The sequence below is a fragment of the Nelumbo nucifera genome, chromosome 6 (genome assembly GCF_055504915.1).
Source record: "Nelumbo nucifera cultivar China Antique chromosome 6, China Antique-T2T, whole genome shotgun sequence".
Taxonomy (NCBI): domain Eukaryota; kingdom Viridiplantae; phylum Streptophyta; class Magnoliopsida; order Proteales; family Nelumbonaceae; genus Nelumbo; species Nelumbo nucifera.
Window position 1 is genome coordinate 16,310,075 of NC_142654.1, and position 21,737 is coordinate 16,331,811.

Below are 21,737 nucleotides of genomic sequence, written 5' to 3' on the forward strand. Positions count from 1 at the left end.
ATCCCCTAAACCCAACTAGCTAGATGGTGCAAACCACCTTGGCTACCAATACGTCTGATGGGTTCCTTTGCAATGGTTAGGAGAAGGTTGATTTCATTTGGTAGTATGAGGATGTTGTCACAAGAGGGTTGGCCATTGGCTTTTCTACACAGGGTGGTTCTCTATAGGAAGATCCGTTCATGTTATGACTTCTGAGGAGGGAGCAGTACTCAAGGATGAAAAATGGCAAGCCCCTGTATATTGTTTTTAGGAGGAAGAAACCCAACTACAGTCCATATTTGTTGGCACTTGGCAACTCTCAAGAGGGTTTGATGAAAGGATGAATTTTGAGAAGTTCAGTGTAGTGGCATTGACTAAAATGGTGTCAAAACACGGATTGTAGTTGGAACTGCGTCTTTCACAAGTTTTGGAACTGCCATTTGTGTTGGACTTTGTGAAGTCGGATGTGGTGAACAAAGAAAAAGAGAATAGGGGGTGAGCAAGCAAAGTTAGACAGAAGACGAATATTTGCTTCCATGACTTCTCTTCTTTCAATTTCTTCCATTTGGAGTCCATAGGTCGTGGCATCGATACTAGGTTTTGAGAGTGTTATTCCAAACTTTCATCCGAACCCTAAAATTCCATGATTTGATCTTATCAATTATTAGTCTTGTGGAAGTTGTAGAAAAATGGAGATGAAACCCTAGAAAAGGAAGGAGAACGTGCAATATTTGCTTCCATGGCGACGATGGTGAGCTCTGCAACTGGCCTATTAGCGATGTTGAATGAGCAGCATCCGTTGTTGAAGCTTCACATGCTCTCCAATCTCAACACATTTGTCGATTACTTTTGGCCTGAGATTTCAACTACCATTCTCGTTATGTATGTTCTAATTTCCCTTTTCTTTTTTATTGGTTCAAATTATTGTGAGTTTGGAGTCTGATGAAGGATGATTTGGCCCGACCTCGCAAATCACCGCACGTGGCAAAAAGGGGAAGTAGCTCGGCACTCAAGACAGCATACCGAGGGGACAAACACCAAAGGGAAGGGACCAGCAGGCCCGAACTCCCTACCTATTGCCCGAGCTCCCTACTTAGTGCTCGAACTCCCTACTTAGCAGTCGAACTCTCTGCAAAGGTGCCCGAGCTCCCTACTTAGTGATCGGACTCCCTGCGAGGAGCCCGAACTCTCCCTTTTGACCCCGTCACACAAAGCAAAGACCCGAACTGGCCCGTCTTATGACAGTTCGGGGCCTCCCCTTATTCAAACTCGAGACTTTGCCTCACGCACTGCTCCAGGCACTTCGCTTCTGGAGCATTGAACTGGACGAACCACGCCGTACCTGACACCGAAGGAGTCCGTGTCCAGGGCGGCGCACCTGATTGACTTGGGATCTGACGCTTGACAGTCGCATTTCCAACGGCCACCTGCCACCGTCACCTGTCACCACTACCTCCAGTTACAGAGACAGCTCCGACAAAAGGAGCAGTGACGGTTCTGCCCCAGCAGAGGCGATGACACCCGAACTGGCAGAAGCACGGAAATACTCATTCCCAACCTGACAGGAGTCTAGGAGTGAGTGCGCGAGCTGGTTATAAAAGGCTCTCCACCCCCAAAGAGGAGGTATGCAAACTTTGCGCTATCTGGTTTATCTTGCCTTTGAAGGATTCTAACTTAAGCTCTGGAGCCTTTACACCGGGTTATCCCCGAAGCTTCCTCATCTCCCCCGTTTCAGGTTCTCTGCTACTCGGTTCAGAGGCAAGAACGCGGACAGCTAAGACCGGCCGGATTGCGCATCATCAATTGGCGCCGTCTGTGGGAAACGCTTCAAAAAGCCTCCCTCCAAACTCTCATCCCCCCTTTTCCTCTTCAAAAAACCCAACACTCATGGCCTCTTCCAGCAACGCCGGACGCGGCACGGAGACAAACACCACCGGGGAACAGCTTCAAGTTCCCGTGGTGTGCGTTGGACAGTTCACCATCCCCCTTTCGGTGGATGGAATCCCCAGTTTGAATGCGCCACAAGCAGTGGCGCCCGTAAACCTTCCTACCACAAGCATCCCCTTTCCTCCCCCTATTGAGACAACCTTTACTGAACCGACTGCCGTCCCCCTAGCAGCCAGCCAAAATCGGTTGGACGATCTAATGCAATGCATGCGGGCAATGCAAGCCCAAATACAACAGTTCCAGCAACACCAGCTTCACCAGCACCAAGTGCTGCACAACATCTCACAGTATCACTATCAACAGCAGTTCCCCCAACTGCCACTGAACCAACCACCTCACCACCCTGCTCCGAGGCCGGCCAAGGCCTCCCCGCAGGATGGACGCCCCCACCAAGGCAAGGCCTCCAGGCCCCAGAACCCCCCTAATAGCCAGGCCTCGTCCCCAGGCCGAAGAGAGAAAAAAATCATCCCCGCCTCGCAGCTCGCAGGCGGGTCGGGCACTTCGCCCGCGAGATCGGCACCTCGGCGCTCCAAGCCCGAGTTCCCACTCACAAAAAACCGATTCGGCGCACTGGCAGCAGTAGACTACCAGCATTCCGGGCCCATCGAGCTCGGCAACACGGAGGCCAACAGCACAAGTACAAGGCTCACTCAACAGCGAAGGCGCCGGCGAAGTCGCTGGACCGCCACCCGTGTCCTGTCAGAGCTCAGAGGAAAAGAAGAGACGAGCTCGGATGAGGTAGGAGTTGCCCCAATTCTCTCAGTTCCCTCCCCCCCTCGCCTCGGAACTCCTGGTGGTCCCCTTGCCCAGACATTTCAAGCTCCCACCCCTGGACAAGTATGACGGGTCCTTCGACCCCAACGACCACGTTGACGCTTTCCAGTCCCAAATGCACCTCGCCAGGGCCAACGAATCATGCATGTGTGTGGCCTTCACCACCACCTTCAGGGGGGTAGCTCGCACTTGGTACAGGAACCTGGCCCCCAGGTCGATAAAGTGCTGGGCTCAGTTCGTGCAGGTCTTCACCGCACACTTTGTCACCAGCAAACGGTGCCCCAGAGCAGAAGAAAGCATCTTTGGAGTAGTCCAATGGGAAGGAGAATCCATATGGGGCTACATCAAGCGATTCAACGAAGCATGCTTGCAGATACTGTGGTTAGACCCCGCGGTGCAGCTCGCGACGGCAAAAAGAGGGGTAATGCACAAAGAATTCAAATGGCACATGGTAGCTAACCAGCCCGCAACCGTGGCCGAATTCCTCAAGCTCGCGGACAAGTTCATGAGGACAGAGGAAGAAATCAACCAACGAACCGAGGGCGGGAACGAGAAAAGAAAGAGGGAAGGCGAGCCCTCTAACCCAGTCGACCGGAAAAACCCGGCCCGAGAGCCGAAGACGAACCAGTCGTTCCGAGCTCCCCTGCCAGTTCGGACCACTGAACACAAGGCGGACCGAGATCTTAATGACGATCAAGGACGCCCCATACGTGAAGTGGCCACCTCGCCTAAAGGGAAATCCGAACGAAAGAAATAAGAATTTGTATTGTAGTTTCCATAGGGACCATGGTCACAGCACCAAGTAGTGTAATAATCTCCGGGATGAGATAGAGGGGCTCATCCGTCGCGGATACTTGAGAAACTTTGTACAGCACAACAATAATAACAATAAGGCAGATCGGCCAGGGGAGCACAAAAAGGATGCCCCCGAATCTAGCAGTAGGCCTGCCAAACCGTTGCAGCGACAACCTTCGGTGGAGAGGCTAGTTCGGGGAACCATCCATATAATTGTGGGAGGTTCGGTGGTAGCAGGGTGCACCTCGGCAGTAGCCCGGACTTCAGTTCGCGAAGCGGCCCTCGAGGAGCGGAACCCTCCAAAGAGACCAAAGACCGAAGAACCAATCTTCTTCACGGAGGACGACGCGCAAGGAGTCCGCTACCCCCACGATGACGCGCTTGTCATTAAACTAAGGATCAACAACTTCGAGGTCAGATGCGTACTCGTAGATTCGGGCAGCTCGGCGGACATCCTCTTTAAATCAGCATTTGACCAGCTACAGCTACAGAGGAGCGAACTGAAACCCGCGAACACTCCCCTGGTGGGTTTCAGCGAAGAGGAAGTCAGGCCCCTCGAAAAAATAACAATACCTGTGGAAGTCGGCACATGGCCTTGTACGGTCAGACTCAACCATGATTTCTTGGTGGTCGCGACCCCCTCCCCATACAATGCCATAATAGGGCGACCGATCACGCACATCCTACGGGCGGTGGTCTCCACCTACTATTTGGCCATGAAGTTCCCTACGGACTTCGGTGTGGGGGTAGCGCGGGGCGACCAACTCGAGTCCCGCAAGTGTTATGTTGCTGCCCTAAAGGGAAAAAACCGAGGCAGCCGACGACCTCGAGCTGGAGCGGCCTGCGGAGCAAGGTGAGGAACGAGCTTCGCCCACGGAGGAAATAGTCGCAATCCCGACTTCGCCTACGGACCCAACTCGCACACTCCAGATCGGTGCTTCCGTCGAGGAACACCTACGGACCGAACTGGTGAGTTTTTTACTTCAAAATTTAGATATTTTTGCATGGTCCGCGGTCGATATGCCCGGTATTGACCCTAGCCTTATAACTCACAAACTTAACACTGACCCTGTAGTCAGACCCGTTAGACAAAAGAAACGCAACTTAGCCCCAGAACGCTGGAGGGCGGTCGACGAGGAGGTCAAGAAGCTCCTCGCAGCAAACTTCATCAGGGAAGTCCATTACCCGAGCTGGGTGGCCAACCCTGTGCTGGTAAAAAAGGCAAACGGCAAGTGGCACATGTGCGTCGACTACACCGACCTGAACCGAGCTTGCCCGAAAGATTACTTCCCCCTCCCCAGAATTGACCGCCTAGTGGACGCGACCTCGGGACATGAGTTGCTAAGCTTCCTGGACGCCTACTCAGGCTACAACCAAATCCGGATGGACCAGTCCGATGAGGAAAAAACCAGCTTCATAACCGAGTTCGGCCGGTACTGTTACAAGGTCATGCCCTTTGGACTAAAAAATGTCGGGGTGACCTTCCAAAGACTTGTAAATAGGCTGTTTCGGCCCCTGATTGGCACGAAAATAGAGTGTTATGTAGACGACATGGTCGTCAAGACACAGTTTTCACAAGAATTAATACAAGACTTAGATTCTGTCTTCCAAATCCTACGTCAGTTTAGCATGAAATTGAACCCCAACAAATGTGTCTTTGGCATCACCACGGGCAAATTCCTAGGCTACATTGTCAATCGGCGCGGTATTGAGGCCAACCCGGACAAAATAAAAGCCATCCTAGATATGAGACCACCTCGGAAAGTAAAAGAAGTTTAGAGGCTAAACGGCCGCATAGCCGCTCTGAGCCGCTTCATGTCCAAGTCAGCAAACCGCTGCCTACCTTTCTTCAAAGCAATCAAAGGCAAAGGGTTCGAGTGGACCCAAGATTGCCAGCTCGTGTTTGACGAGCTAAAAGGTTACCTCGCTAGTGTGCCAACCCTAGCCCAGCCCGAGGAGGGCGATGTCTTAGAACTGTACCTCTCGGCAAGCGACGAGGTGGTCAATTCGGTACTAATAAAGGAAACAGACCGGGTCTAGCGACCCATATATTATGTTAGTAAAATTTTGCAGGGAGCAGAGACAAGGTACCCGCAGATAGAAAAGCTAGCATATGCACTGGTGATAGTAGCTCGGAAACTCCGCCCGTACTTCCAGGCTTACACTGTCATTGTCCTGACCGACAAACCTCTGAGACAAGTTTTACTCAAACCTGAGGTTTCCGGTCGACTGACGAAATGGGCCATCGAACTCAGCGAGTACGACCTCCAGTACAAGCCAAGAACCGCTATTAAGGCCCAAGCCTTGGCAGATTTTATCGCAGAATGCACGTTTAGCCTCAAAGCCCCTAAGCCGGTCGAGCCCGAGATCCCCAGTTCGGGCGAGCTCGGAGCTCCCAAACCAATCGAGTCTGAACCCCGTGAAGTAGCAGCCAGCGTAGCACCTCTCCTAGTTAGACCAAGCGCGAACTGGGATGAGGAGCCCTGGATCCTTCACGTAGATGGCTCCTCGAACCAGCAGGACAGCGGGGCTGGAATAGTGCTACGCGGCCCGAGCGGAACAAAGTTGGAATACGCACTACGCTTTGAGTTCGCGGCATCCAACAACGAGGCGGAGTACGAGGCACTGATAGCCGGGATGAACTTAGCGCACAAGGTTGGAGCAAAGCACGTAGTTATCCGCAGTGATTCCCAGCTCGTGGTCAACCAGGTTACAGGCGATTATGAAGCGCACGAGCTCACAATGATTGCATACTGGCAAAAGTGAAGGAGGCTCTGCTCAACTTCCAGTTACACTTCATCAAGCAAATCCCGAGGTCAGAGAACACTGAGGCCAGCGCCTTGTCCCGATTAGCTAGCACGAGCCACAACGCCATGAGAACCGTGTACGTAGAGGACTTACCTCGGCCCAGCATTCTCGGTGGGGCAGAAGAGGTCGCTCCTGTCTTTGAAGCAGAGCCGAGCTAGATTGACCCACTCGCGAGCTTCCTGCTAGACGGAACCCTCCCCGCGGACTGCAATGCAGCCAAGAGAGTGCAGTGCCAGGCAGCCAAACACGTCATAATAGACGAACGGTTGTACCGATGACCCTACACTCTCCCCTACCTGCGATGCTTGCGCCCTGCTGAAGCCGAGCTCGTACTCCGCGACACTCACGAAGGCTTGTGCGGCAGGCACCTGGGGGGCAGAGCCCTCGCCCAAAAAGCACTTCGACAAGGATAGTACTGGCCAACGATGAAGACAGAGGCCATCGAGCTTGTCAGAAAATGCGACAAGTGTCAGAAGCACGCCAATATCCACCATCAGCCCGCTGCTGACCTCAAATACCTCACCAGTCCATGGCCCTTCGCCCAATGGGGCATCGACCTCCTGGGTCCATTCCCACCAGCGACAGGCGGGAGAAAATTCTTAGTGGTGGCAGTAGATTACTTCACAAAGTGGATAGAAGCTGAACCTCTGGCAATAGTTACAGCCCGAAACATACAGAACTTCTTTTGGAAGAACATAGTATGTTGCTTCGAGCTACCTCGGGTACTGATCTTCGACAACGGCAAACAGTTCGAGGATATCAAGTTCCAAGAATGGTGCCAAAGTATGGGAATTAGTCAGAACTTCACGTCAGTCGCACACCGCAGGCAATGGCCAAACAGAAGTAATGAACAGGGCCATCCTCCACGGACTGAAAGCACGACTAGACCGAGCTAAAGGGTTGTGGGCGGACGAGTTACCAAGTGTTCTATGGGCTCACCGAACCACGGAAAAAATTGCCACAGGAGAAACCCCCTTTAACCTCACCTACGGCACCGAGGCGGTAATCCCGGCGGAAATCGAAGTACCTATGCTGCGACTAGAAGCATACGACGAGCGGACAAACGAAGACGAGTTACGCACCAACCTCGACCTACTGGACGAGGTGAGAGACCTCGCGCACATCCGAACTGCGGCCTACCAGCAAAAAGTAGCCCGGTATTATAACGCGCGAGTGAAGAAGAGAAACTTCCGCGTCGGTGACCTGGTTCTCCGTAAGGTCATGGTGCCCGAACCCGGCGTAGGGAAACTCAGACCAAATTGGGAAGGACCCTACAAAGTAAAGAAAGCACTCGGGGGAGCATACGAGCTCGAAACCCTAGAGGGAAAACAAGTACCCCAGGCATGGAATATTGTCAACCTAAGGTGATACTACCTATAGACCGCCAAGCAAAGTGGGTAAAATCACCACCAAAGCCTACGGGCTAGGATGCCGAGCTAACGAAGGAATCTCGGCACAAGCAAGCAAAGAAAACAGTCCGCGCGGGTGCGGTTAACTCAGGCAGAAAGTTTACAAGCCCGGAGCTATTTCTTCGTCATCAGAAGGCACTTCGACAAAACCCGAAGGCCCCACCTCGCCCTCTAAGTCTGGCTCGGCGTCAGCAGCATTAGCCATCTCCTGAGTTATGCGCGAAGTGGATATGGCGCTCACATCGAGCTCGGGATACGTATTCCGGATCATCCACCGGCTTAGCTTAAAACCCCTTCTATATGAATCCACCATCAGATCATCGAAGCCCGGCGAAGCAATGTACTCATCGACGGCCTTCTTCTTGGCATCTTCGATACCTTGATAAAAGATCTGCGTCCTCTCCCTGATATCCTCCTGAAGATACTCGACCTGATGCTGCAGGTCCAGCCTCACGTCCGCCATATGCTTCACCACCACTCCCATAGCCTCGGCATCTCTCTGAGACCTGGCCTGTCTGATCCGTGAAAAACGAGCAGTCTCTTCGGCAGCGCGAGCAGCAGCCTCAGCAACACGAGCAGCCTCCTCGGCAGCGCGACGAGCCTCTTCGGCAGCTCGCGCCTGCCTCGAGCTCCTCTCCACCTGAGCCGCCAAAGCGTGAATAGAAGAATTCACCTACCAAAAGAGACCGAATGATCAAAATAACCAACAAAACAAAAGCCAAAGAGCTCTAAGAAAGGGAAACACTTACCACCATGGCATGGGTAACGGCACGGCAGGCCACTTGATGCAGAGGGAGATCAGTCCACGCCGCGACCTCCTCAGGGAAAATAGCCTCTTTGCTCTTTTGAAGAGCATGGGTCGGCGTCAACACACTCCTGAAATCCCTCGGGGCCCCCGAGCCCGAGGGCCCAGCGCGCGTGTGAGCAGACCCAGAGTAAGCGGGAGCCCCAGAGTATGTAGGAGCCCCTGTGTATGTAGTCTCAGCATAAGGTCCCCCCGCCGGCTCCTGCATCGAAGGGACCATCTTGGGCCCGCCGGGCGGATCTTCTGGCTAGTAGCCCGGCACCTCGGCGCGAGCTCGCTTGGCAACCCGCTTTCTCCTCTTCATGCCTTGAAACAAGTGCCCACCTCGGGTCTCTCGCGAATCCATCACACCTGCGAAAAGAAGTTCACCGTCAGTAAAAAGCAAGAAAGACGGCAAGATAAGAGCCGCTAAGTGAAGAACATATCCGAGCTCAGGCCGGCCGCAATGAGCTTGGCCTCCGTCAGATACTGTTCACACCTCAGCCCAAGCCGCGCCCAATGCCAGAGGCCCTTCGCCGTCTCCTTGTCAAGCGTAACCCCGGAGTCAGGAGCGGCCATCCCCCACCCGGTCTGAAAAGGTCACCCCAGCACACTTCGCACCCCGAAATAGTCCCGCTTCCATGCTGGGACCTTGTTAGGGAGCTCGTGTAAAAGTTTAAAATCCGGGCGAGGAGACAGGTAGTAAGCCCATCTGCTCTCGGGGAGAGGACCCGCTTGCTTCTTAAGCATCAAGATTGAAGAAAAAATCTCCAAGTCCAACGGAAAGCTCTCATCACAGAAAAGGGAGATTGTCCCCACCAAATTTCGAATGGAATTCGGGTGAATCTGGCCGACTGTCACGCCGAAGTGGTTCAAGACTTCGACGAAGAGGGGGTGGAAAGGCAATCGCAGCCCCGCGGCGAGCTGCTCCCGGAATATTACGATCTCATCAGGACCGTGTTCCCAAGGAAAGCCACCCGAAGGTATAAAATAAGCATGCTCCCCGGGCAAGTTATAGTAAGTAATGAGGGATTGGAGCCCCTCGGGCGTCATGGTCGAAGGGCCGAACTTGTCTAACATCCGACCCCGGTGAGAGGTGGACGCCAAACTACCCGAAGCACCACGGCCTACAAGCTCGAATTCTTCCTCGAGCTCTACCTCCGGCTCGCTAAAGTTATCGGGGGATGCAACTTGGTTCGTAGAACCTACATCAGACCCGCTGAAATGACTATCGGAGCCAACCGAGCTAGACATTGGGAGTGACGAGTACTCACCCCGACAAAAGTTGTAGACCACAGGAGCTCGGACGAACGGAAGACCTTGAGCGCGAACTGAAAAAACCTGGACGCGAACTGGATGCGAGCTGAAACTCAGACGCGAGCTCGAGAGGTATACAAAAATGACAACAACCGGGGTCCCCCCCCCCTGCTATTTATGCTCACAGTGACCAAAAGGCAATGGCTTAGATCAAAGCCAATCCGATGGCCTACGGCCGCACTGGCCGCACATCGCCCGAGACCGAGACGTGATTGGCGTACGTCTTTCTGAAACTGACAGCGACGGCGCGCATCTTTTCGAAACTGATGGAACGTCAGCGCACGTCTCAGAAAAAACGGCAGCGGCACGTCTTTTTCAAATTTGAAAAAATGCCCGCTTTCGCGCCCCCAAGTGGCGCGCCTTTTTTTGAAATTTCGAAGCAACGTGCGCGCACCGCCACATCTATCAGCACTTAGACAGGCCAACACGCTTCCCGCATAAATGGACACTCGAAGAAACCCAAGAAACCTTGACAACGCACCTTGCGCCAGCAAAACCAAGATTCAAAGTGCAGGACAAATCTACCTGACACCTTGCGAACTCCCCGCGCTAGGGCAAGACCTTAGCACGAGGAGTGGGGGGCAATTCATGAAGGAAGATTTGGCCCGACCTCGCAAATCACGGCACGTGGCAAAAAGGGGAAGTAGCTCGGCACTCAAGACAGCATACCGAGGGGACAAACACCAAAGGGAAGGGACCAGCAGGCCCGAACTCCCTACCTAGTGCCCGAGCTCCCTACTTAGTGCTCGAACTCCCTACTTAGCGGTCGAACTCTCTGGAAAGGTGCCCAAGTTCCCTACTTAGTGATCGGACTCCCTGCGAGGAGCCCGAACTCTCCCTTTTGACCCCGTCACACAAAGCAGAGACCCGAACTGGCCCGTCTTATGACAGTTCGGGGCCTCCCCTTATTCGAACTCGAGACTTTGCCTCACGCACTGCTCCAGGCACTTCGCTTCCGGAGCATTGAACTGGACAAACCACGCCGTACCTGACACCGAAGGAGTCCGTGTCCAGGGGCGGCGCACCTGACTGACTTGGGATCTGACGCTTGATGGCCACATTTCCAACGGCCACCTGCCACCGTCACCTGTCACCACTGCCTCCAATTACAGAGACGACTCCGACAAAAGGAGCAGTGACGGTTCTGCCCCAGCAGAGGCGATGACGCCCGAACTGGAAGGAGCACGAAAATACTCATTCCCAACCTGACAGGAGTCTAGGAGTGAGTGCGCAAGGTGGTTATAAAAGGCTCTCCACCCCCAAAGAGGAGGTATGCAAACTTTGCGCTATCTGGTTTATCTTGCCTTTGAAGGATTCTAACTTAAGCTTCGGAGCCTTTACACCGGGTTCTCCCCGGAGCTTCCTCGTCTCCCCCATTTCAGGTTCTCTGCTACTCGGTTCAGAGGCAAGATCGCGGACAGCTAAAACCGGCTAGATTGCACATCATCAAAGTCGTTTTCATCAAGATTGCAAATCTCGGAACTATCTTTCTAGGAAGTTTTAGGATCCCGAATGCGGCAGTAGAACTTTATGGTTCTTTCTTACCTAAATTGTAGATACAGTTTGTTCACTTTGTTGTAAAATTCAGAATTGGGGTGCCATACATGGTTTCAAACCCCACTACATAGTCACGATTTTGCTATTAGAGAGAAGTAAACTTCATTAAATACATTGCACAATTTCCACAGTCCAAGCCTTTCAAAAATTTCCAACTTCAATTATGTTGGATGGGTGTACATTTGGTTCTCATGTTGACAACTTACTCCTTTACTTTTGTTGTTGCTATCCGTATGAGACCTGATAGAGTCCCTAGGTTGCTTTACATGACAAACTACATTACACTTAAAGAGCATAAACATTATGTCACTATCTACTGTTTTTATTTATAAAATTTTTGTTTCATAGTTTTCAGTTACCAAGGTGAGGCTAGGGGAACCGGGGGGGTTGTTTGTCTTTTCGTGGTCAATGATCCAAATGTTTGGGTAAAATGGGTCAATCTACAATGCATAAATCCTTGATATTCTATATTTATAATATCAAAATAAGCACAATAAATAAGAAATATTAGAAAAAGAAAAAATCTTTTTATTGATGATGGAATGCAAAATTTAAATCCACCAACACACCATGTCTCCATTACTTAGTTCATGGATTATCAGGATATTAATACATAAATAGTCCTCAATTAGACCTTACAATCGGGTCAGCGAGTTAACCCATAATCCAACCAAACCCAACCCAACTTTTTCCTTGTTGGGTCAAGTTGAGTCATTCTCAAATTCAGGTAGCTAAATATAAGACCCTAACCCTATTTTTTTAGGTTCATGGGTTGGATCAACTTTTGCCAGGTTTATCCATAGTCGAACTAGTGGCAATGATTCTAGAGCTACAAACAAATATGATAGAATTCAGATTGAATTGAATCCGACAAAAATCCAATAGATCCTGAATTAAATATCATATCGAACAAATATGCAAAACATAGATTTGAATATGATTAGTTTACATATTTGGATGTCATATTTGAATGATTTGATTAAATCATTAGTAAATCTATATAAAATCAGCATAAGTTTAGGGATTCTCAATTAGTACCCTGTACTTTGGGCCTAGTGCTACTTTGGTCCCCAAACTTTAAAATACGACAATTAAGTACCTAAACTTTTAAAACGTGGCAATCCAGTACTTGTCGTTAACTATCTGTTAACCAACTGTTAAATGCCATTTGAAAAAAGACACAAATGCCCTTCAAGTGTTATTTAATTTTCTTTATCAACCATCTAAAAGTTGACAAAAAATTAATAGTCCAAATTACGGTTTTCAAAACCGGATTGGATCGGACAGTCGGACCAGAAAATCCGGGAACTGGGCAGCTAACTGTTCTAATCGTTCGAACGGTTTTGACTGTTTTTTATTTATTTGAATTCTCGGACCGTTCGACCCGGTAACCAGACCCCTGACAGGGTCGGTTTTAAAAACCATGGTCCAAATCTTTGCCTTTTCCATTCAAGAAAGTTGGGGTCACGTTTGAGTAGGCATTCTGGTGATCCCATCTTTCTTGAATAGAACAGGTAAGGATTTGAAACTCTTAATTTTTTGTCAATATTTAGATGGTTGATAAAGAAAATTAGATGACACTTGTGTCTTTTTCAATGTTTAGATGGTTGATGTCTTTTTCAAATGCCACTTAATGGCTTGTTAACAGGTACTGGATTATCATGTTTTGAAAGTTAACAAAAGTGGCACTAGGCCCAAAGTATACGAGAGTTTTCATAAATCCTAAATCCAACTTAATTAAAAATTTGTGATATAGAAATATCTATATCTACGTGATAAAGCAATGCTCGCTTATTTAGAGGCCCTCTTCTTCCTCCCTTGTGTCCCCCTCTAAATTTTTCATTCACCGATTTTCTTTCATTTTAATCAAAGAATATTCGCACATGTTCCTAATTTCTCCTTCTTTTTCATTTTAGAGGTGATCATAGTTCGGGCTGGATTTTGCACTTATGATAAGAGCATCTGAGGCCTATATGGGTTTAAGTCAAACCGGCCTGATTTTGGGTAACCTTGTGCTTTAAGATTTTGCAAAAAGCTATAAGGATCTTACAATCATTTATTAATTTTAATCTTCATGCCATCCAAGCTCAATTGATTTGCTACAGGGAAATGGAAATTATGACTTTCATCAATGTCCTTACACGACGTCTCGTCATCCTCATAACTTCCATCATCTTGAACTTCATGTTCACTCCCAAATTCTATATTGGAATTTCGCTGACACCATTCTCACAATCCTTCTATGCTATATTTGGATCCTATATGGATTGAAACGTATGATTCAAAGTTGTTTTTCTCAGTTGTATTGCAAACTCTTTGAAGCAAAACATCAAACACCTTTTGCTCTAAACCAGATCTTGCTTTCCTGTTTAGTGAGTTTGAATGATGGTTTCCTCATCCACCTGCATTGGAGGGTTTGCAACCTTAGGACGAGGCGACCCATGAACTTAAATTTTCTCACCACTTACAACGTTTGATTCGTCTAGTACATCGTCTCCAGATGTCTGTGTTGCACGTTCTTGTATTGCACTTGGGCTCTCATTGGCCTCAGCAACACCATTGTTAATCATCGAGAGGGTATGTGGCTAACCAAATTAGATATCCACACTGATCTCATAAACTTTATCATCTTTTAACTCCCTCGGTCCCATCTGTAACCTTTTTTCGATCAGACTTGCAATTAAATTTGTTATGCTTGCATTTAGCAGCTGAGGCTCAGTTTGAAAAAAATATAAATACAAATATGTACAGTATAAATATATAAAAAATAAAATAAAATATAAGGTTTTGCACGCTATATATTTGTATTTATACTCCTTTCAAATTCAGCCTGAATGACCAATCTTATAGCTGTTCTCATAATAAAGAGGAAGGTTCTTATACACAACCTTCTACCAGAAGCCGTTACGGCTAATACCAGTCCAAACCCTCTACAGATGTTGCTTGAGAAGATCAAGCTCCACACAAATACGAGAAGAGGTGGTTCTTGTTAAAGTAATAGTCGCATGATCTAGCCCAACAGCTAGAACAATGGACAGCAGCTAGCAAACCCTCCACAAAGAAATTGATAGGAAGGAATTGGGAGTTTATCCAAACTAGAATATGCAATAGAAGGCTTTTCCCATAATCCTGGTTTGAACTCTGGAACTCGCTTAAAAAGCCTAAACAAAAAAGTCTAGATCTTGGAAATCTTTAGAAAACCATCCTCCCTTGAAAACCTAATAAGAATATGCTTCAAATATAGTGCAGGCACCCAAACATCCATATATGTAAGTTGAAGGATTTTAGATAAGCTCTTTGATCTCAGGAAGGGGAGGCACCCCATGCATACATTTTCACACAAGCGCCCATTTAAGAACATCTCCAAGTAAGAAGATGGCTTGCTCACCTTGTTTAATTATGCCTGGCTGGTATTCACCGCAGTAACATTCAACTGAGAGTTTTGAGAGAGGAGAGAGAAGAGAGAGAATAGAAGCAAAAGTCGGCAGAACAAGAGGCTTCCCATTGGGATTTGCCATGGTCTACAAAGAAGAAGACAGATAAGGTTTTACATTCTTGCCCAGAAAATGTTTTACCTCATTTATGAATTGGAGTTTTTGCTTTTCAGTCCACCCCAACAAATCTTATCTCCACAGTTGGGGTAAGTGTCGGCTCTGAAATGATGCCAATGCATGAGTGGGTATTGATATTATAGGGGGAGGTGTTTGAAATTTTAAATTATTGTAAGTCTGCAGTGGAGTTCAGATTCTGAGATAGAGTGCAGTGTAATTATCGCTTATGAATATTTGTTGCATGTTAAATCAAGATTTCAGCCAATCATATTAAAGATATCACAGGATTTACTTATTTTTTATTGATTCACAGTTTACAAGGTGCACACCATCTATACTAAAACAATGTTAAAGATATTAGTTGTGATGTATCATTTTATGACTAGCTCATGTTCTTTTTGTTTCATGGCGCAGTTCATACACCATACATTTTGCCATAATTGTAGATTAATTTGTTCTGAAGTATTGATTTTACATTTCAATTAATTTTTTCATATTATTTGATTGGCTGATTGGAAGCTCAAGGATTAGGGTTTAATAAAGTGTCTCAAATGCCATGGTTGATGGCCCATTAGCTCAGTTAAAATAATTTGGTGCTATTCATTGATTAACTAAACTCTCTCTCTCTCTCAAACTTGACTTCAAGTATTACCATGCCTACCCAATTGAACTTGAATTTACTCAATTCAAATGGATGTTGCCCAACCAGATTTATAAGGTACATATATATATATATATATATATATATAATAGTGAAAATACAAGGCAAAGCATTTTGATAATTTATTACACATACCCTTGTCTTTTTTTCCTCCTTGCATGCATTCTCTAGATTTGGCTGCAATATGGACCAATGGATCATTGGCTTTTCATAGTTTGTAGCTTTGTGTGAATGTCACTTCCTTTTCTGAAGAAAAAAATGGGTAATCTATCTAGATGGGGGACCTAATATAAGGACAATTTTGGGCATACCTTCTGATGCAAGAGCATCCAAAAGATATCTGCAGGTTGGATGAGATTGAGTTAATTCATCCGAACAACCTGCCCATTTTGGACAGTTGCTCAAAAGGGTTTGCTTTGTCACTTGGGGTAAGAGTTTCCTTTGTCAAAGTTGGTTCAAACTTTACAGAATAGCATGGCCTACTTACATGCGTGTATTGTAATTGGGCTCATTCACTTCAGCTCCTTCCATGTAATTGCCCTTAATATGTCAGTATTGGGACAATGCATCTCTTTTATGTACCTCTTCTTTCCTTGGAAAGACAAGGTAGCCTTCCATCATTGAATAGATGGACTGATGGACCATACCTTTGGTTAGTTGACTATATATACTTTTTTTTTCCTCTCCTTTCTTGAAACTAAGAAATAATGCTATAGATAGGGATGTTGATTATTACTGTACATTTCAGAAATTTCTATTTATTCTGACCTTGATTCATGCACCTAGCTAGATTTGGATGAACCATAACTAAGGAATAAATATTAGTTTTAATTTTGCTTGGGGCATTGGATCAGCAATGTTTGCATCACTACTCAAGCGACTAATATTCTTTCTCTTACATTAGTTTTGACAGTACTGTTATTGAATTATAATTAACAATTGTTAGAACTTAGAAGAGTGACTCATTGAATCATTAAGTAAACTTGACCAAACTGTTCTAATTAAGTCAAGTATTTTCCCCCCTATATCTTCTCTCTCTATGTTAATTATGTGTCTCTGCATGCGTGCATGCATTTCTGTTTGTTTAAAGTATCTGTGTAGACTTGACTTAACAGCATACCATGCCTGTGACTCAATTCAAATCTCTGTAACCTAACCAGTTTGAGTAGCTAGGGTTGAGTCAAGCCAAACCAATGCGCAGACCAACTAGATTAAACTATGGCTAAGCAAATTGGACCTGGAATGTCTTGAGTGGTTGAAGACAGTCGAACCACTTTCTGGGTGTGGTTGTGCATTTCTGGATTAATTAATAATAATTTGGATATTCTTAATTAAGGCTGGTCCCTAACTTCATCAAACCCACCTATTCAAGTTCAGTTAAGGTGTTTTAATGACTATGGAATTAGGGTTTAGTGGTTTACTTAAAAAAGTATTGCATTATCTCCAAGTCTCCTAAATTGATGGCCTGGTGGATTCAAATAGAAATTGCAAACTAGTTAGTATTACTGTGAAAAAAATATAATAAATAATAATAATAATAATAATAATAATAATAATAATACCTTCATTTTTTTGGTAAATATACTAATATAGTAGTTATAAATAATGGGACATCGGGTTGCTGATTACTTCTTTTAATTAGGAAGGCCAACAACCAGATGGAACTAGAGGACGGATCAGACCATACGTTTTATGACATGATTATCCTTCAATTGATCATTGCTTTTGGAGATTAGAAGATACTTGAGAATTAACTTTTATATTTAATTTGTCAAGAAGAAGAAGAAGTAGTAGTGTTATATATCCCAATTATATGGGGTTTGCTACATGATTCATTTTCAACCTTTTCATTTAGGGTTATATCTATTGTTTAATGGGGTGGGGCACCTCTTCCCCATCTCCGCCCCATACCCTGCCTTGTCCCATTTCTGGTGGCAGGGCATATCCTCAAATTTTCTTCACCCTGAAGCAATCATCTAAAAATACATTAAATTTAAAAGTATTTTAAAAATAGAATTATGGGAATCTAAAAATATTTTAGAAATAGAATTATGGAATCATAGGGTTTTGAGAATTTAAGGAAAACTTAGGAAGGATTTAGAAATTAATAATAAAAATTATATGCAACCCCATCTTCAATCCAGGGCAAAATATTCTTCCCACATATCCCTACCCTATCCCTGTTTAAGATTGAGGAGAACCCTCCCCAGGCGAGGTCCAGTTTAATGGGGAAAGTTGGCATCCCCTACTAATCATTTCCAAGTTTCAACCTATGTTACTTTGAGCCTGTTTGCATACAATCACTTCTTGCCAGTGTAGTGCAGATGGTTAAGAACACAGCCAAATATGACCAAGTACAAGCAGAGGATTTTCTTTTCTTGTTATTTTGGGGCTGGGGGTTGGTTTAGTTCCGGCCGACCTATCTCTTAATTAGAATGGAGCATACAAAAATTAACATTCAATATAGAACAAATAGCTTTTATGAAGGCCAAATTCCCCATTCTTTCAACCATTCATTCACAAAGTATATGCTCTGTTTATCAAAAAGTGGGTTGGAGGGTGGGGTGCCCAGATTAACACCCCTCTTCTTAGTAATTAAGATTTAGTTTGAAAAGAGTTCAAATACAAATATTACTATGTAAATACATATAAAATACAAGGTTTTAATTTGCATTTGTACTTCTTCTAAACTGAGCCTAAGTAAACAGCTAATATACCCTTATCAAATTGGAATACTTAATCCAGATAATGGCTCGTGGGGTGGCTTGTGTGTGAATGTAAAGTGATTCTTCAGAAAAAAAAAAAAAAACAAAGGAGTAAACCTTTTAATTCCCACTCCACGCTGTGCTATTACCACTCTTCATAAGCCATAATCTCATGAGGAGGTGACAATAGAACAAAGCACTACTACATTAGATTTCTTTATGCTTAAGAAAATTCAGATTCACCGGAATAGACGTTTCAACGGTCAACAATTGCCGCTATTAAATTTCATTTTGATTTTTAACACTACTAGCTACTATAGTGTAGAAGTATGAACTATGAAAGGAAGCAAAAGAGGAGAGAGAAAGAGAGTCCAAGTCAAACAAAGTGTCACCGTTAATTTTCTAGCCTACTCCGAACCGAAATTACTCCATCGCTTCAAGGACTTTGAAAGTTTGAATGGCAGCTTCTAGGCCCTATCCTTCTACGACCAGCCGACAAGTTAGAGCTTTGTCTCTTCTCTGTCAATAAAATAGAACCAGAGCTGAAGAGCTCCTTTCAAAGACCGAATTAGGCACAAATCTAGTTCAAATTCAATGGACTAACCTAAAAACCGGTTGGATCTGCTGGCCGGGTTTGAGCTCTGACCGGTACCTTCATATACAGATTTGGGTCAGTACAGACAACTTGGACCCACATGCAAATCCAATCAACCCTTTCATGCAGCTGAAACCCATCAATCTGATCCACCCGGGTTCCACTGTATCAACCCAAAATATCCCAATCAATATTGGGCTTAATTAGGACTATATACAGTGTTTTTGGCTGTCAAATTTACCACCATAGGATTAATAATCTGGGTAAATCACATTTCAAACCTCTTCACCAACTATTCAGAATCCTTCCCTTGTAACAAATAAAAATTCCAAATTAATAAATGACAAATAACAGAAGAAACTAAATTTAAAATAATAATAATAATAATAGAAAAAAAAAGTATTTCCATCTTTATGGGATGAGAGTTATTCAGAAACCAAAGCCCCCAAGTTTTGAAAAGTCATTGATTCACGTCTCTACTTTGACTAAATTGTTAGAAACCCAAATCTGGACGAAAACATTTAGCACTGTAATACAAAATGCACATGGGCTACCAAGCACCAACTCATCAACCCACATTAATCAGTCGGTGGATAGAGCCCTAAACATCAAAGCAGCCGGATAATTTTTACCGCACGATCTATAAATTAGAACTCAAAATACCCATAACTGTAACATTAACGACTCAGAAATGGGGCCCATGTATGAGGTGGCTAATTAATGAGAGGCTGAGAGCAGAAGTATCAAAACTGTGTGAATCACCATTGAGTATTGACTAATTTTCTAGGAACTATTTATCTTTCATGTGGGTCCCCCTTCAATAGTCATCCGACGACTCGAAACCTCTTCATGTCAGGAAGAAGTAGAACGAACTAGGCCCCCACTTAGAGTAAAAAGCTTGGACCTCGTGGATTCCTGTGAATTGACCACCGAATCAGATCTGAGAATGTATATATCTGTTGAAATAAATACTCATCCATTATTCAGTTCTAAATCCATATCGAATTTTTCAAAGTGTTCCATCTCTGCAACTCCGTTTTTCCTTTCAAAGCGATCAATAAATTAATTCGTTCGAAACCCTTTTCGTGATAGGATTGCAATCCATTCCTGTCTGTCAGTCTGTGTTCATTGTTCAAGTTCTAATCTGTATGCACATTCCTTATTTTGCTTTCTCTGTTATTTCATGGATGATATCGAAATTCCACAGTACTTCGTTTGTCCCATATCTCTTCAGATCATGAAAGACCCTGTAATCGTTGTGACAGGCATCACGTACGATCGGGAAAGTATAGAGCAATGGTTGTCCTCCGGCAAGAATACGACGTGTCCGGTGACCAAGCAGCCTCTGCCGAATGAGTCAGACTTGACGCCAAACCTTACACTTCGCAGGTTAATCCAAGCCTGGTGCATCACAAACGCCTCCCATGGTGTCGATCGGATTCCGACCCCGAAATCGTTTTCCGACAGGACCCAGGTAGTTAAACTCATTCAAGACCTTGGTGTTCCTCAATTGCGTTTTCAGTCACTGAAGAAATTAGAGGCCGTTGCGTCTAAGAACGAAAAGAACAGGAAATCCATGGTGGAGGCTGGCGTGATCAAGGCCATGGTTTCTTTGATAACATCATGTTTCAAGGGAGCCCTAGTAGATGGCTTGAGTGAAGCTCTGAATGTTTTCCACCTTGTATGGATTCCAACAGAGCAAACAAAGAAACTTGTTTCTGATAACCATGATCTTGTAGAGTCCATAATCTGGGTTTTACAGCAAAAGATGGATGATCAAGAAACGGTGAAAACACGTGCTCTCCTGGTTCTGAAAATCATCACAGAAGTGGCGAGTGGGATGCTAATGGAGAGACTAAAGCTAGATTTCTTCAAAAAAATGGTGGGTGTCTTGAGGCATCGGATCTCCCAACAAGCCACCAAGGTTGCCTTGCATGTCTTGCTGGAAGCCTGCCTATGTGGAAGGAATAGAGCTAAAATCATCGAAGCAGGTGCAGTTTTTGAGCTCATTGAGATTGAGCTGGGCGCGCCTGAAAAGAGGATCACAGAGCTCGTAATGGCCATATTGGATCATCTGTGTTGCTCCCCAGATGGACGAGCTCAGCTGCTGGGTCACGCTGGCGGAATTGCCATTGTGTCGAAGAGAATACTAAGAGTTTCTCCAGCAGTAGACGATCGGGCAGTCCGCATTCTTATGTCAATAGCCAAATTCTCAGGAACTAATGAAGTTCTTCATGAGATGTTGAGGGTTGGAGCTGTGTCAAAGCTCTGCATGGTTCTTCAAGCAGAATCTGCAGCTAACGTGAAAGAAAAGGCAAGAGAAGTTCTTAGATTGCATAACAATGTCTGGAGTAGTTCTCCTTGTATTCAAGTTTACCTGTTAACAAGGTACAACAGATAGTATGAGAATGAAAAGTTATTAATCCATTAGTGATTAATTCTTTTAAATGTGTACAATAGTTTTTTCTCTTTCTTCTTTCTTTTGGGTGGATTTGCTTCTGCTTACGAGAAAGGACTGAAGCAGTTCTGAATCGTATAGGATCACTATTGAACTGAGATATCTTTGAATGCGAATTTGTCTGGAAGAAACCAATTTTGGGTAATTCTAGAGAGTGGAAAAATTCCTTTTACAGTAACAACTCTCAATAATTTTTCTGTGGTACCCATAAGAGGACGTCTTTGATTGGAAATGTTTTTTTTTTCTTTGTTTGACATTTTGACCTTGACTGGTCATCATCACATCGATTCAATGCATGCACGTGACGTTTGTGGGATGTGGACGATGAGGTGGTGGACCTGGTGGTCCATTGACGTAAAAAAATAGGGTTTGGGTGTGGGGCCCTGCTTATTAGGGC

The 21,737-nt window shown here is 45.6% G+C and overlaps 1 pseudogene across 1 annotated transcript; it reads left to right on the forward strand.

Moving 5' to 3' along the window:
* Positions 1–19,773: 19,773 nt before the first annotated feature.
* LOC148790627 (E3 ubiquitin-protein ligase PUB23 pseudogene) lies at positions 19,774–21,521 on the forward strand (annotated as a pseudogene). Its single transcript, XR_016077251.1, has one exon. The product of XR_016077251.1 is annotated as an E3 ubiquitin-protein ligase PUB23 pseudogene (transcript).
* The last annotated feature ends 216 nt before the right edge of the window (positions 21,522–21,737 follow it).